This window comes from Taudactylus pleione, unplaced genomic scaffold (assembly GCF_031769625.1).
Source record: "Taudactylus pleione unplaced genomic scaffold, aTauple2 ptg000007l, whole genome shotgun sequence".
Taxonomy (NCBI): domain Eukaryota; kingdom Metazoa; phylum Chordata; class Amphibia; order Anura; family Myobatrachidae; genus Taudactylus; species Taudactylus pleione.
This window is the reverse complement of record NW_028284410.1, coordinates 11,864,768-11,882,458: the sequence shown is the minus strand read 5'-3', so window position 1 is coordinate 11,882,458 and position 17,691 is coordinate 11,864,768. Positions and strand designations below refer to the sequence as shown.

The 17,691-nt window shown below is 40.7% G+C and overlaps 1 protein-coding gene across 2 annotated transcripts in view; it reads right to left on the bottom strand.

Annotated features, from left to right (window-relative positions):
- Nucleotides 1-17,691, bottom strand: part of RSPO1 (R-spondin 1) — a 163,582-nt gene that overhangs the window by 97,163 nt on the left and 48,728 nt on the right. The gene's annotated exons all lie outside the window — the stretch shown is intronic.

Genomic DNA, 17,691 nt, shown 5'->3' with positions numbered 1-17,691 from the left:
CTCACAATCTTGTTCTCTCGTACAGTTCCGCTTGATCCTATAAAACTGCGAGTAGGGGATATTGGTTTTCCATCTTTTGAGATGTCCACTTTTAAAATGTAAATAACTATTAGTGTCAACTTCTTTAATGTAGTTATTGGTAATGATCTCATAATTTTCATTTGATAAAACCAAATCTAAAAATTCAACCGATATATTACTAAAATGGGACGTGAACTTCAAATTAAAATCGTTAATTGCAATGTGTGTTAAAAAATTATTGAAAAGTTCCTCAGAACCTTCCCAGATGATTAAAATATCATCAATGTATCTCTTGTACAGTACAATATTTTTATGAAGTTGGTTATTTTTATAAATGTAGTTGTCTTCCCAGTGCCCCATAAAAATGTTCGCAAAACTAGGGGCAAAAATAGTACCCATAGATGTTCTGGATCTTCGAGTTGAACACCATGGCTCCACAAGGATTTAATGAGAGTTACGAGATTGCTCCATTCTTGTAAGAGACAAGGCGGTAGTTGTGTATGTCAAAAGGGACCTAGAGCCAAACCATTGTGTATATGCCCAATCTTGTCTGATCTTGGAAGCTAAGCATGTATGGGCCTGGCCAGTACTGGGATGGGAAACCTCCTGGGAATACCAGGTGTTGTAGTGTTCATACATACTTACAACAGGGTGCGAGATAGCCACTGGGTCTCTGAATGGTTCTAACTCTCTACCCTTGTTCCATGGTTAATTATGATTTTTATCTACAAACCCCTCCTCTTTTTTGCACTTACTATAAAGATTTTTTCATAAAGACCATTTTTTATAAAGACTATATCATTTTTTTTTATTATAAAGACTATTTTTTATGAAGACTATTGCTCCTCATCACTATTTTAATTGCCTAGTTTTTATCAATATTATTATTATTTTTTATTCCTCTTAACCAGCCAATGATTTGTACCTTTGTTGTCATTTTTTATTATTATTTATTTGCTATTTAGAATTTGATGTGATTTTAAGGCTATGTTGCTGCACTTAGTTTTATTATCATCATGTTATGCCTATTTAATTGGTGTGTTTATCAACTTTAACACTTTGTGCTAAGTTACCCTTTCTCAAAATGGCGCTTCTAATTTCCCAAAAACTACTAAGTTTTCTTGCTGCCATAGACTTATGGCTGTGCCTATTTCTGGAACATGATAGGAGAAGGAAGCGATGTTGATGACGTCGTCTATGGGCGGATGCTTGCCGAGACGATGGATACTTGAGTCAGGGCGGAAGTCATGTGGACCGGACGGAAGCTGGATACCCGTGATAATATTCCTGGACACTGATTGGAAGGATGGATGCCACATGGAGCCAGAAGTGAGGGCGGAAGTCGCAGGTGTTTAGTGGATGTCGATCCTATTGCCATTAGTCTCCGTCTGGACCTGGAAGAGGGCGGATGTTGATGTTAAGGGCGGAAACTCATAATCTCTTAGGCGGAAGTACTGCTAAGTTTCACGCTTAGTTGTACATATTTTTAGAAATATTTGGACATTACTGGAATTCCGTTCTTATTATAATTAATGTATTTCATACATAGGAGTGTTTTGGAATTGTCTTTTGTTAAATCCCTCCGCAGACCGGATATGAGGTCACTAATTGAAATGAGGGTGACTAATTAGTTCTGTTTAAGTTTGGTATAAATATGGACTCATGCTTGCTAGCTATCATCCCTTGAAAAAGTCCCATTGGATGAAACGCGTTGGGGAAGCTGCACTCTTGCCTTTGAGCTATTAAGATAAGCACTTTTTTAACTCACTGCTTTTTTTAGAACCTTATTCCTAATTGCTTTTAGTATATATTATTGGGCCTGTGCAATATATACTATTGTCCATCTGCACTTTCTTCAAACACTATGGTGTTAAGAATTATTGATATGCATTTTTAATTCAGCATATCATCTTTGCTCTTTTACCTTGTAACTATTAGCTTGACATTTTTTAAAAAACTGGGTCACATGTACTATTTTGTGCGTTCTAATTTGTACAGTTATGTTAGTATGTCCTCATGAATTTTGATTAAATTGTTTATATTTTACATATTTATTGCACTGTGCACTTTTATTATTAGTGATGCCAGTCGCTGTATCTTTTACTATTTCCACATACAAATCTAGACCTAGTCCCCTAACTAGAGAGGGACCACCATTCAGAAACAGATTCACTGCACTTGAAATACTTGATTCTAACAGTGACAGCGATTTTTTTATCTCCTACTCCAACTCCATACCAAAGGAGAACGCAAAAAATAGGATTATGTTCAAGGAGCAATCACAATTGGCTTCCCCTCTAAAAATAAGACACAGAGGAAAAATAGCATACTGTAGAGCCAAAAAGAAGAAGCCCATACAGACAATAAGAAATCCAACAACACAGGGCATTTTAATATATCTGATCACCAATTATCTAGGGCAGAAATATATCTTCCCTACAAAGGACTGAACTTTGCACCAATTCAAAAAAGCAACAAGTTCCAAACCTTCATAGACCTTAACAAGTTTGTGAGAAAACTTATGCTGGCCACACACTAGCAGGATTTTGGCTAGTGTGTGTGAGCTCCCACAGCTCCTAAAACATTTCGTATGATCAGATGTGCAGCTCATATGATCCGTCGTATTTGTATGCTGATTGTGCCATGTTTTTCACCATGCGATGCAACATGCGTCCAACCGCTGTCATTTCAGTGACATTTTGAAGAATGATGATCAATTTTTCAACAGGCACATGATCGATCATAACGTGAGATCATATGTACATCGTGTGTCCAAAATGCATTTGGGACTGCGAGGAGCTCCTGGGGAGTTCAAGGGAAATTGTAAGATGAATCTTATATTATGCTGGTCATACTAGTGTATGGCCAGCATTACTTTGAAATGACATTTTGTCTGCAAAGACACAGCAACAGTGTCCAATTATGAAAACTCCTTTTCCAAATCTGGTCTTAAACCTGTTTCTAAATACTACCCCTTAGAATACAAATGTAGTAATATTAAATTTTTTATGAAATGGCCAAGAAGGATTTGATCGATACTCATAATGATGCACCAATCAAAAATAATCTCACATGCCAGGAAAGACAAGCTTTAAAACCCTCCAGAATAATAAAGACCTAGTTCTAAAACAAGCTAATAAAGGAGATGGTATAGTTATAATAAATACAAAAGATTACACTAGAGAAGCTGTCCGGCTCTTAGGAGATCAAAATTCATGTAAACCACTCACTAGGGATCCCACAGAAGAATTTGTCAACTCTTTACGAGATACATTAGTGATTATTGATTCTTTAACCTCGCATATATCGGAATACATAGACATATTCCTTAATAAATATGTAAAAGAGCTTCCCTCAGATTTAAAAGACCCCACAAGCCTTCTAAATATTATACAAGGAATGCATTGGGACAAGAATTATATGTGGGCTACTACTGTTCAGTCTATACACTTGCATTGAACATCCCATAGGCATCGAATCATTTAACGAATTTTTAAATCAAGATCCTGCTTTGGACATCCAACATAACCAATTCAATTACATACAAATATGCGGAACTGCTATGGGCATGATTTTTGTGCCCAATTACGCAAATCTTTTATGTGTAACTGGGAATCCAAATATATTTATGGCAATAATCCTGTTAAAGATAAAATGCATCTATACAAACTATACATCGACAATATTATCATCATATGGAAAGGGATGACGAGGAATTCAAGAAGTTCATGGAATTTATTAATAACAATGACATAACCTTAAATTCAGTTTAACCTACAAAAAAAATTGAATACCTAGATATTATCTTAGAAGATACAGAAAATGCAATCTCAACCAGAACTTTTATAAAATCCGTTGATTCTAACAGTTACCTCCACTACGGAAGCAGACATGTTAAAAGTTGGAAGGATAACATCCACTATTCACAATTTCATTGTATCAAAAGGAATTGTAGTAACAAAGAAATATGCTCTAAACAATTAGAGGTTTATGCAGAGAGGTTTAAAAAACGAGAATATCCGTCTCTGAGGCCATAACTAAAACAGAAGCTCTAGGAAGAGAGGATCTTCTACAATATAAAGCTAAGAACAATAACAAATAAGATATGGTTCTTTCCATTACCCAGTTCAGTAATGAATAAAAGAGAGACAAGTTCTGAACAAAAACTGGAGGATCCTTATAATGGATCCTGTTCTATTTATATATAGAATATATACAAGGCGCCAAGATGGATGCCTCACCTTTTACATGCTCCTGAACATCTCCATAAAACAGCTTAAATTCTACAAAAGTGACATCAGAAGCACAAGAAATATCCAAGGACTTACCTTTATCTTGTACTGCACTACATGGATATCTCTCCAAAATCAATGGATTGCATTCCTGCACTTAGATTCACATTGGATTGGATTGAAACCTCTGCCCTCTCCACTAGAACTCAGACTTGCATTACCTCTGCAGTGGACACCCCAGAGCAAGGTACTGTGGAATACAAATTATCTTTGGCTCCAGTTCCCCCCTAAGACATCATTCACCTCTGTTCTCTACTCAGCAAATATCTCTGATTTCTTGCATTAATAATCTAAAATACAGTATCCCCAGTCTCTGAAATCTGGAATCTGGTCATTTTAAAACACAGGATCCAATTCCCCCCCCCCCTGGAGACATGTTATCTTTACCCTTGCTCAGAATATCCACTTCAAAAGGAGCAATTCATGCTCTCTCATCGATGACCCAATGTATTTTTACACCTCCAGCTTTATGCTTTCACTCCGCCTACCACGAGCAGCAGTTCATATTGATCCAACACAGGCTTCTATTCTTAAATCCCTTTGCATTTTCAAAAAAACTCAACAGGGCAGTCATGGGAAGCAAGGACGAAAATCTCCTATCCGCTGTAACCACCTAAGTTCCTTGCCTTCAGGTTCACCAGTTTCATATAGGAGACAAATAGAAGTGGTACCTATCAAACTGCCCTGTGCTTGGAAGAACAGAACATTAAACTCTCGCTCTGTGACTGACATCCCCAGAGCCCCTACACTCAATATAAAGAAAACTACAGGCCCTCTGGTATGCCCAATCAGGTATGTCCTTTGTAATGCCAGATCTATAAGAAACAAGACTGCCACAATTGCTGACCTTACTGAATCTGCAGATCTTGCCTGTATTACAGAGACTTGGCTAGATGAAAATGCAGCACCTATCTTGGAACCTGCAGTTCCAACAAATTATTCTGTCATTCACAACCCAAGACTTAACCACAGGGGAGGGGGAGTGGCCATCTGCTTTAAAAAAGCACTTAAACTTAGGGTCCACCCAATGGAAATTTCTCACTCATTTGAGTGCATCGCTGCTCGGAGTTCTACAGAATTAGGATTCAGAGTACTTCTCACTTACCGCCCCCCTGGCGATGGAGAGATATTTCTCCAAGAATTTGCAGATATTGTTGCTGGACTAGTTCTGGAGCATCAAAGATGGCTGATCCTTGGGGATTTCAATGCATGTGTTGATGATGAGCTCTCACACCTTGGCCAGGATCTCCTGTGCACAATGAATGCTCTGGGCCTCACAGAAGTCATTCCTTTGGCTACTCATATAAGTGGTCACACTCTTGATCTTGTATTCCAGATTGGATTAGATGTCTCTGACCTAAATATGAATCCAGTCACGTGGTCAGACCACCACTCAATTCACTTCTCAGTCGCAACCCCTCAAAATAGAACTTTACCCATGGAGTTGACAAGGTATCGTCCAAGGAGGGGCATGACTCCCCAGGCTCTTGCAGCAAACCTGGATCTTTTTGTAGTAATGGGGGCTTGTGAAGATCCTTGTTCCCTTGTCCATTACTATAACAGGGATGTGACAGCTGCAATGGATATTATTGCCCCTGTGCGTATACGACCCCTCATACCACACTGTCAAGCCCTTTGGTTTGACAATAGTGTTAGTGAACTCAAGAAAAGGGGGCGTGGACTTGAAAGATGATGAAGGAAAATGAACCTGGTAGAGGATAAGTTAAGACTAATCAAACATATTAGAGAATATCAATCAAACAATCACCCATAAAAAAACAGAGTTCCTTTCAAATGAGATCAAGGCAGCAAACAATAGGCCAGCTCAGCTTTTCTGTACAGTGTAGATGTTTTGCAACCAGCATGCCTGCAGCATGATGAATCCCTCTCAAGATGCAATGAGTTTGCAAAATTCTTTGCAGATAAAGTGTCCTCCATCCGGGCTGGAATCCCCACAGTGCCATCAAAGGAGTGCCAAACTACCAAGCCTGCCAAAGTAAGCCACCTGCCTCCCTGGAACAGCTTTGACATAATGGATGTAAAAGACATTGCTAAAATTATCAGAATGTTGCGACCCACCACCTGTGATCTGGACCCTGCCTCAACCAAGCTTCTCATAGGGTGTATAGACATTATTGGCCCTGTAATTGCATAAATAGCTCAATGCTCTTTGCAAACAGCCATTTTTCCAGAACCACTAAAAGAAACAATTGTTAGACCACTTCTTAAAAAAAATAATTTAGACCCTGACTGCATGACCAACTATAGACCAGTATCAAACCTTCCGTTTCTAGGAAAGGTCATTGAGAAAGTGGTGGCAATGCAATTGGAAACCCACCTGTCTACCCATGATATTTATGATCCATTCCAGTCAGGATTCAGGAGTAGACATAGCACTGAAACAGCCCTGGTATGTGTGCGTAATTATCTTCTGATGGCAAGAGACAGAGGTGATTGTTCAATCTTAATCCTTCTGAATCTCTCAGCAGCATTTGATACTGTGGACCATGGGATTCTAATTGAGCGCCTGAAATTCAGATGGCACAGTCCTTAGCTGGTTCTCTCACTGGCAGGTCACAGAGAGTTTCTTCTGGAGTAAACTCTTCATCACCAGTGCCACTTCCATGCGGTGTCCCACAGGGTTCTATACTATCTTCCATGCTTTTTGTAGTATACATGCTACCATTGGGTGAAATAATCAGATGCCATGGCCTGGTCTACCACTGCTATGCAGATGATACACAACTGTACCTGTCCTTTGCTCCAGGTACAAAGGACCCAATAACAACCCTAAATGTCTGCCTAGCTTCAGGAGTGGATGAGTTCCAGTTGGCTGCGACTGAACCCTGATAAAACAGAGGTCCTTATGACAGGTCACAGGACAGGGCTACAGCTTAGCCAACCATCAGGACTTACTCTTGGGGGTTCAGAATTACAAAACACTAAACGTGAGGAATCTTGGTGTTGTCCTGGATAGTGGCTTGACACTTAAACATCAGGTATCAGCCACAATCAAATCTTCATTCTTTCATCTAAGGAACATAGCCAGAATCAAGCACTTAATTCCCTCAGAAGATCTGCCTAAAGTCATACATGCATTTATATAATCACGCATAGACTACTGCAAAGCCGTCTACCTCGGTCTCCCAGCAAAAGAATTGCACCGCTTGCAGATGGTACAGATGGTACAAAACGCAGCTGCCAGGCTATTAACCAACCAACTGCGTTCCAGCCACATAACACCCATTCTCTACTCCCTTCACTGGCTGCCTGTCAGATGGCGAATTGTTTTCAAGATTGGCTTTCTAATTTACAAAGCCTTAAATGACCATGGCCCAGGGTACCTGAAGCAGCTTCTGATTCCTTACCGTCCCTCTTGATTACTGCGATCCGTTGACGAAGGCCTATTCACAGTACCTAAAATCTCACGGAATTCGTCTGGGGGTCGAGCGTTCAGTTTTGTGGTTCCAAACTTTTGGAACTCACTTCCCCGCACAGTTCGAGAGGCCTCCACTCTAGAATCCTTCAAAAATAGTCTCAAGACTCACCTATTCACCCAAGCATTTCACTAATGTCCCTTGTTTAAGCTTATTTTGTATTTTGTACTGTAAATGTAAAGCACTTTGAGTCCTTTAGGAGAAAAGCGCTCTATAAATAAAATTATTATTATCTAAAGGTGCCCACACACATAGCAATTTTTTAACCGATCTGGCCAATTCCGACACATCGGAACGACAGATCGGGTAAAAAATGCCCAAATTGTGAGTCCCCACTCACGAACATGATGCGATGTGCGCCCCTGCAGGTCGCACATCGCATCGTCAGATCTGCCACGCTGTACGGCAGATCTGACAATCTAGGACACAATGCACTATAAAAAAGTCTGGCTGCAGGAGATTGGATAAAGATTGGACAGCATATCATGTGCAGATCGTGTGCAGATCATGTGCTTAGCTGCCGGGGAGAGTTTCAAGGGAAATCGGACACATCGTCTGATCGTAAGTATATCGCTATGTCTGTGGGCACCTTTACATCTTACCTCAGAAACTGACTAACATATTCAGAAAAACAAGGAACCTTAAGGATATCCTGGCTCCAAGCATGCTTAAACCAACTTTATCAACAAAAACCTCAACAAATGCATCAGTTCCTACAAATGTGGACGATGCAACATGCGTAAATACTATCACCCGAATGAAGAGCTTTCTGTAATTTCAACAATTCAAAATCATATAATATAAATCAATGTATTAATTGTAATACCCCCTCTGTAATTTACCTATTAGAATGTTCATGTGGTATGAAATATGTGGGAAATACAAAAAGAAATCTATTGTTTAAAATCCAGAAGCATGCTAGAAATATTAAAAATAAGATCAAAAGCCACTCAGTTTCCAAACATTTCAAGACACACCATAATTTGAACCCAGAATATTTAACATATAGAGAGATTGAACATGTTAAACTGGGCCCAAGAGGCGGAGACCTTGCAGTAAAAGTTTCGCAACGAGAAATGTACTGGTTATTTGAACTGAACACTCTTTTACCTAATGGACAATTTCTACAAACAGTGGTTTTTAAGCCCTCTTCTTCCTATGTATTTTATGTAATTTTTAGCTTTAATATGACATGAATATTTCTTTTGTTGCTTTTAGAGATGTTTATGGTCAAATTTTAAGCTAATTATAATTTTAAAATATATATTTAATCTTTGTGATTTTGCAGGTGTTTTATTGTAATTGGTAATATCTGTATTTTATCCCCAACAAAATGGCCACCACCTATATTAGATACATATTTTAATTATTTTATTTCTTCTGTTTCCATAATTGTTCCTTTGTTATTGTATCTGAAACAAACCCTCATAAAATATACTGATGTAGATAATCTATATTTGATTTAAAGCCTGTTGTGCACCTCTCCAGTACACATCTATGGAACAGTAAAGGGATACTAAAGCACTACCCGGAAACATACCACTACATGCTATTACCATAGCATTGTCTGGTATGCAATCCTTTTATTTTTTTGCCCCAATACCTGTAAAATAAGTACTACACTATATTGTCTCTTTCGCTTATGGGCTAATGTGAGCTCCTCCAAGGCTATCCAGCCAGCTCCCATTCCGTTCAGTGGAAACCCTATACATTGGAATTCAGATAAGTTCTTTTAGTTGGTACACATATTTGATTTGAGCACCGGGATGCCAATCTTGTAACAATAATACACAAAGGACTCAAAGATAGGACAAACAACATGCTGTGTCCAGTTCTGTGTTATCATATATATATATATATATATATATATAATATAGTAAAGAAAGAAGGAGTCAGCACATCCATATCAATCCATAGAAAATGTATTAATCCAGTAGAGAACAAATGTCGAGGTTATTTGAGGGGCTTGTGAGCAAAGTCATAGCAATAGTTCATCATGGCACAAACAGCAGGCAATCATGAAAATACTCATCACAAGTCCTCCCTCCAGAGAGTAGCGCCCGACAGCCGTTTCGGTGTCAATCCGACACCTTGATGAAGGTGTCGGATTGACACCGAAACGGCTGTCGGGCGCTACTCTCTGGAGGGAGGACTTGTGATGAGTATTTTCATGATTGCCTGCTGTTTGTGCCATGATGAACTATTGCTATGACTTTGCTCACAAGCCCCTCAAATAACCTCGACATTTGTTCTCTACTGGATTAATACATTTTCTATGGATTGATATGGATGTGCTGACTCCTTCTTTCTTTACTACATATCATATTATGTGTTTGCACTCCCCATTGTTGCTGCTACCAAGAGTGTGCTGCTGGTCTCATTTGCACTACTATATATAAATATATATATATATATATAGCCATAGAGAGCAATGATGGGTTCCAGTGAAGCAAGAGGCATAACAACATTCTAAGTTTTTAAGAATATCTACTAGGTGTGCCACCGCACAGCCAAGGAGAAGGGCATTCTTCCCCATGCACAGGTGGCTTGAGACCCTGCTGGGCCACTTAGACCAGCCTGGGCCTGACTAATTAGTACCTGCCCCACTTTCCATTTTTTTTCCACTTGGAACTCCACTACGCCACAGGACAGAATAAAATGACACTATCAACATTATTTACAAATTCCAATTTGAAATGGTGAAGCAAGAACAAGCCTGGAAGATTGTATTGCTATAGCACTGTACCTCTACAGAAGGCCTACTCCATGGCAACTTCACTGACTTAATAAAGTTCTTTTTAAAAAAATGTAAATAAAAAAATAAACTTTTTCACAAAATATTTACTTTCAAAATTACTTGTAAAATGTGCATATGCATTTAGAAAATGTCTATGAGCTAACGTTATCTGAAACTGAGTTTTTTTGGCAATTTGAATTTCTGGAGCCTGGCTCTTAAATCCAATAAAAAACACTTCCAAAGAATAAAAGAACTAGCAATTTGCTCGCTAACAAATATATACAATGTCAACTATACTGTAATTTGTGATGGATATTTATGATTATAGGGGGCCACATATGAGTGACATAATTGCATCAAAAATTCATTATGTACCCCATCCGGCCTTCAAGGGAAATGGGCAACATTGTTTGAAAGAGTGAAGTCTCATCTATCAAACTATGTACCTCCATACAAGTTATTGTATGGTGATCTTAAGAATGTAAATTAGTGCCAAAGGATGACTTTCTTATATTTTTGCACATTTTTGCTGGATTGCTAGATATAGATATTGAAATGAAATGCTTCCAAAGGATGTAATAAATACAAACCTTTGTTCTCTTAATGTCATGATCTATAAAGGACATACAGTATAAACTAGGAAAAAGACAAAAATGATTCATAGGGGGCGATTCAATGGTTTTGTGGGCAGCGATAATTAATGGGCACCCAGTTTTGCAATTCAATTCTTCTGGGCGCCCATTAAGTATAGCAATCATTACGCCCTATTAGACAGGGTTTAGCCATGTAAAACGACTAAACCCATCTAAAGTCCTGGCTTTAGATGGGTTTAGCCATCTAAAGCCAGGACTCCTGAGAGTGCTAGCAGAAATGCCGGTGCCTCAGCTATCGTCCCCGAACAGAGCAACCGTTGAATGGCTCCATCGGGTGCTCAAAACAAATAGTCACCTTAAAATCAATTGAGTGAGTCTTGTTAAAGTTGTATTTTCATTTTTTTACTGTGTTTATTGTTTTTATCTAGAGAAAATTTTATGCAGCTTCTGTCAATTCGTAAAACTGAGCACATATAATATTTTAACAACATTTCCAAAGACCAGAAATTGGTTGTTCTACTCAATATGTTCTTGGATGTCAAGACAAAGCATACAGTACTACATAGTACGCTACTGTTCACTGCCTCAGTATTGTGCAGGACAACTGCGTTACAACTGAGACACTCATCTCAATTTATCTCTGCATGCATGCACAAGTAAAATAAAGCTTTAAATGCGATTTAACAGTGCAGAACAGAATGATTTTCTGCTGTCACTGACCATGAGCTGAGTAAAACCAGTTGCATTTAAGTAAAACATTTTCTCAATAATACGCAACTGTATAACACAGACTCTAGGGGTTTTCTTTTTTCTTCTGCCATCTTAACTTATTCACTTTTAATCCCTCATGACTACTGTTTAATTTTTTTTTTGGAACCAGTAAATGTAGAATGCAAGAAGTAAAACATCTAGTAATATTTCCAACAAGGATAACAGTTGCTGAGCAGGCTAATGAATCTCCATTGTATATTGGTGGATCTGTCTAATTTGGCCACCCAAGTGTAGAGCCAAGCTGGATACAGAACCAGGCCAAACAGATGGATCTCAACATGTGTGGCAACCTTTATTATTATTAGAATAAAATCCCTATTCAGTGGTCTTTCATTGTCAAGGGTTTGTAATTGTATATTGTCTTTCAAAATAAAAGGTAGCCATAGTGTCACTAATTATGTGACAATGTGAGCATGATAGTTCAGTGATGCTGCAAAAGGCTTTTATACAGTGATACTGGTATTGATATCATTTATTTGGTCTGCTACTATCCTGACAATTAGCAAACTAGAGCATAATCTGATTAAAATCAGTTCTCGAATCACTGACCTACAATCCATTAGAGATAAGCAAATCACCTCTGGGACTTCTGTCATTACAGAGATATTTAATGCTCCCCATCTCAAAATTTCCTTGCTCACTGTTTCTGACTCTGATGCCCAGAGTAATTTGAGAATATGAAAATATGAGAGCTGGATTAAGGCAAAGAGACAAAGCCAGTTGTGACTTCTCTTCTTAGCGGCCTCTTTACATTCTGGTTCAAATTTGCTCACTTGCCATCTTCAGGCTGATGCCGCTGTTATGGTGCCTACACACATAGCGATATTTTACATGATTTACCCGATTTCGACGAGTCTTGACGACAAATTGTGTAAAATATACCCAAATCGTGAGTGTCCACTCATGATCACGATGCCAATGTGCGTCCCCGCTTGTCGTATATCGCATCTTTAGATCTACTGTGCTGTAGGGCATATTTGCCAATCTGGGACACAATGCACTGGATGCACGATAGATCTTAAGTCAGATTGGACATTTTTTACTCCAAATCGTGTGTGGGACTGCCGGGGAGCTGCCGGTGGAGAGTTCAGGGAAAATCGTACACATCGTGGGATCGTGTGCAGATCGCTATGAGTGTAGGCACCATTACTGTACAATGATTGGGAGGGGGATAGAGTTTCATATTAACAATGGAGAAGTGTATCCTGGGAATTGGTATGATATGCCAACTGTCGGGATAGCTAGCATGGTTGGTATCTCAACAGGGGTCGGGTAAGTATACTTACCCTCCCCCCCTAACCATAATCCTCCCATCTGGTAGCCTAACCCTAACCCTCCCCCTTAGTGCCTAAACCTAACCCCCACAGTGGTGCCTGATCCTAACCCTCCCCCCTAAGGGTGCCTAACCCTAACCCCCCCCAAAACCTAACGCTATCCCCGCTAACTGCCCTATCCCTTCCCCCCCCCGCAGCTAAGAGGATGGGCTCCCCAGACTTACCTCATTTGGGCATCCGTCCATCTGCTTTCCGGTATGGGGCTTAAGATAGGCGTCGGCATTTCGACACCTATCTTAACTCCCTTGTCGGGATATCAGCGTCGGCATTTCACCCGCCGGCTTTTTGACTACATACCTAATGCCCCCAGTAGTAGTGCCCCCAATGGTAATGCCCCCAATAGTAATGCCCCAGTAGTAATGCCCCCTGTAGTAATGCCCCTAATAGTAATGCCCACAATAGTAATGCTCCCTGTAGTAGTGCCCCCATTAGTAATGCCCCCAATAGTAATGCTCCCAGTAGTAATGCCCCAATAGTAATGCCCCAGTAGTAATGCCACCTGTAGTAATGTCCCCTGTTGTAATGCCCCCAATAGTAATGCCTCCTGTAGTAGTGCCACTTACACAAAAAAAAACAACAATACTTACCTCAAGCTCCACTCCAGTGTCCGCAGCTATCCGACAGACTGCTCGTCGGAACTATGGGAGAGATGTCACTGTGACTGGTACTGTGGGGAAGAAGCCTGGTGTTCGCTGGTAACAAAATGTCAGCGAGCGCCCAGCAAATGGAGCCTCCCTGTGGCGCCGGGCTGAGGTGGGCCGGAGGAGGCGGAATTGATTCCATCTCCAAATAGAAGTGACGGAATGCAGTTCCACCCCGTTTGAGCCCACTTTAACCCCTGCTTGTTATCCAGTACTTAACACGTGCCCCACATTAAAAAACTTTCATCATTAGAAGATTTACCTGCATCTGTCGATATGTTTGGCAGTCTTAACCCTTGAGATTGCTAAGAGGCTGGTGTAATGAAGGGCAATGATGATGTTGACTACAAGTAGCATTGTGTAGCAGCTTCAGATAGGATGCTTACAAATTGACCCAATGGCGTATCTATAATGGGTGCAGGGTGTGAGGAGCATATGGCATACCATGCACCCATATGTAGTTATATTTACGTCTCCACAGTCTCCGGGGTCCTGCATCTGCAGAGCAACAAAAATCACAGGTAAAATGGAGTAGCGGCCATTTTTCCACTGATTTGTGCATGTGCAGTAGAGATTCCCAGGGAATAAGGCTCAGGCGCTATTTTCCTGGAGACCTGCGTATATGCAGTAGATTCTGGCACCGAGCCAGAGTCTGCTGCACTGCCACCCCTGTATTGACCCCTCCTGCTGCAGGATAGAATGTTCTCATTTGAATTTTAAAAAGCAAATCAAATGATGTTGGCATTCAATTTGTATTAAAACATTATTCTCTCTTGCACATATGACACTACATTACATTAATATATTGTGTAGAAATAGGGTAATGTGACTTTAGGATTTACGACTGACACTGTCATACAACATTTTTATGCTTTCTTTATGCAATCTTTATGCTATCATGTGTGTAAATATACACACGTGTACACCTGACATTTGGTTTGTAGCAAATGCTACTGTTTAAAACAAGCAATTAATTTTCTCAGTGTATATATTTAGCTATGTATGTTTGGAGAACAAATATACTTCCACCTCTAAATGAGCCCAATATATAAATTAAATTAGAATTACCGGTAGATATATAGAACTATTTTTTTTAGATCACATTGTAATGCTCCCAGTTCACATTCTGCAACATACTACCCTTAGTTTACCTAATGCCACACAGTGCCTCCCGTTCACATCATGCCAGATAATACCCTCAACTGACATTGGCAGGTTTCCTGCTGACACCCTAGACTGCAGATGGAGGTTACTTACCACATCCCATTATCTGTGGGATGATGTTGTTGATTCCCTATGGCTGTACTTATTTTCATCCCATTCAAATTCCTTTCCCAATGACAACATTAGGCAGAATCCTTTTTAAACCATTGTGGGACTAATTTACCGTTAATAGTAAAACTAGCTAGAAGTTGCAGTTATGCACCTTGACAAACCATGTTGCATGGGGCAGTGCTGAGGGCAGATTTAAAATTACATATTTAGAATTGGGTGGTAAACGTTTCATAGCTCAACTCTAAAACGCAATGTAAAGCTGCAGTGTATTTGTGTGCTCATGTAAAAGCAGACAGCATTTTATCTGTATGCAATAAGATGATTAAGCTGGGTACACACCATACGACGGTTGCGGCGCAGTGCTGCGGTCAGTGATGTACCGATACATTGCTCACGCCGTACACACTGCACAATACACTGTACTTATCATTAAGGGATGCAGTCAAAATGCAGATGGCCGGGAAGCCATCTGACTAAATCCCGGCATCTAAATCCCGACGCAGGACTAAAGACAGGCGTCGAAATCCCGACACCCGTCTAGATCCCGACACCGGAATCTAGACAGACAGCTTCCTGAAAGAAGGTAAGCCGGGCAGTGTTAGTGCTTAGCTGCAGAGGGGAGAGTTAGTTTAGGGAACCCCTGGGGGGACTTAGAGCTAGGCACCACCCCGGAAGGGTTAGGTTTAGGGTGCGGGGAGGGGTGTTAGGGTTTGGCACCACCAGGGGGGAGGTTGGGGTTAGGCACCACTGGGAGTGTTAGGCACCACTGGGAGGGTTAGGTTTAGGGTGTGGGGAGGGGTGGTTAGGTTTAGGCATCACCAGGGCAGGTTAAGGTTAGACACCACCGGGGAGAGGTTAGGGTTAGGCACCACTAAGGGAGGGTAAGGGGGGAGGAGAGGGTTAGGGTACTTATCAGCCCCAGTCGGGATCCTGACAGTTTGAGCTTCCAGCATCAGTTTTTAGTCCGCCACCATTACATCCGGCGGCATTACATACCGATTCCTATCATTACATGCTGCATGTAACAGCACCACGTCGATCATTGCATGGTCCCATCTGCTGTGCCCCGCCTCTGCCAAATGATGATGCAATTTGTGACATAGAGCAGTACAGGATGGCACATTGATGACATGATTCATATTATCATGCCCCCCAAACCTGCCCCTGGAACATCCCCTTCAGCATCTTCAGGAAGAGAGGTTAAAAAAGTATGTAAGTCTGCTTCTACCCACTTCTCCTCTCTTACTATTCTATTGCTGTGAACATTGTCAGCTAAAACTATTGTTCTCTGGGAACTGGAGGAAATCATCTACATTGTTAATCTGTTTACTATCATCTGACATTTTTAAGCATTTACATTTTGGATCACAAGCTTTGTTAAGATCATCTGAGGACAGGTCCTAAAACATTGAAATCTGCTATTGTAAGGTGCTGGTATTATGCAGACTAATGCATTAGATAACTGTATATAGAAAGAGGCCTGTGTGTTTGTCTGCTGAGACAAGAGCTTGAATTAAGTATTGTCTTACACACACACACATACACAAAATACACTGTAAACATACATATGTACATGACTATAAATAGACAGGGTTTCCTAAAATTATGCAACTGTAGAATGTAGTAACCAGTGTGAGGTGACAATGAGACATAGATGCCGACATCCTGGCTGCACCTTCCGGCAGGGGGCAGCCAGATCAGCAAAATCAGGGGGCGTGGCTGGCATTTTGGGTGGAGCAGGGGCGCGGCCACATAATTGCGTCATTTTGGCCCCGACCCCGCTACACAATGCAGAGATTTCCGGCGGGGCTAAAGTGATGCGATTCGGCGTGAATCACTTCACCGCCCCCCTGCTGCGGATGCTTCTCATGCAGTCACGGGGGGGGGGGGAGAGGCAGGAGGGGATGGCAGCTGCCTGGGAGCTTGCCTGCCTTTCCGGGGGGCCGGCCAAATCGAGAGGGTAGGCAAGTATGTAATGAGAGCATATTCCAGAGTACTGCAAAAGTGCTAAGTGTATGTGTGTATTTAAGGTACACGTGAAGATGAGAACCCTTCTCTTCGGCTAGCACTCCTCCCACCTGCCTAAGGTGACTTTAGTTGGTATGCGTCTTGTACATTGCAGTACACATATTTAAACTTTCTCAATTAAAGGGAAGTCCTAGATAAATTAATTGAATGAGTCAGCATTAGGGACGTTAGGGACCCACCTTATGAGGTTCACTGTGAAATGGTAGGTGGGCAAACATCTTTGGCCAAACAAGTACTGAGAACCTTACTAAAAAACAATATGTTAATTGTTGGAGTTTATTATAAATATTTTGATCAGCAGAGTTCTTAGAGCTTTGAGTGTGCTCCTGCATTTCCCTTTATTAAAACTACAGGTCTCCGTATGGTAGCACCTCTTTATAGGGGAGATGTACTAAGCCTTAGAGAGTTATAAAGTGGAGAGATATAACGTACCAGCCAATCACTCTCCACTTTATCTCTCTCCAAGGCTTAGTACATCTCTCCCATTATGTTTAAGACATACTTGCCTACTCTCCCAGGACCTGCGGAAGGCTCCTGAGTTTGCGGCTGACACCCCACACCC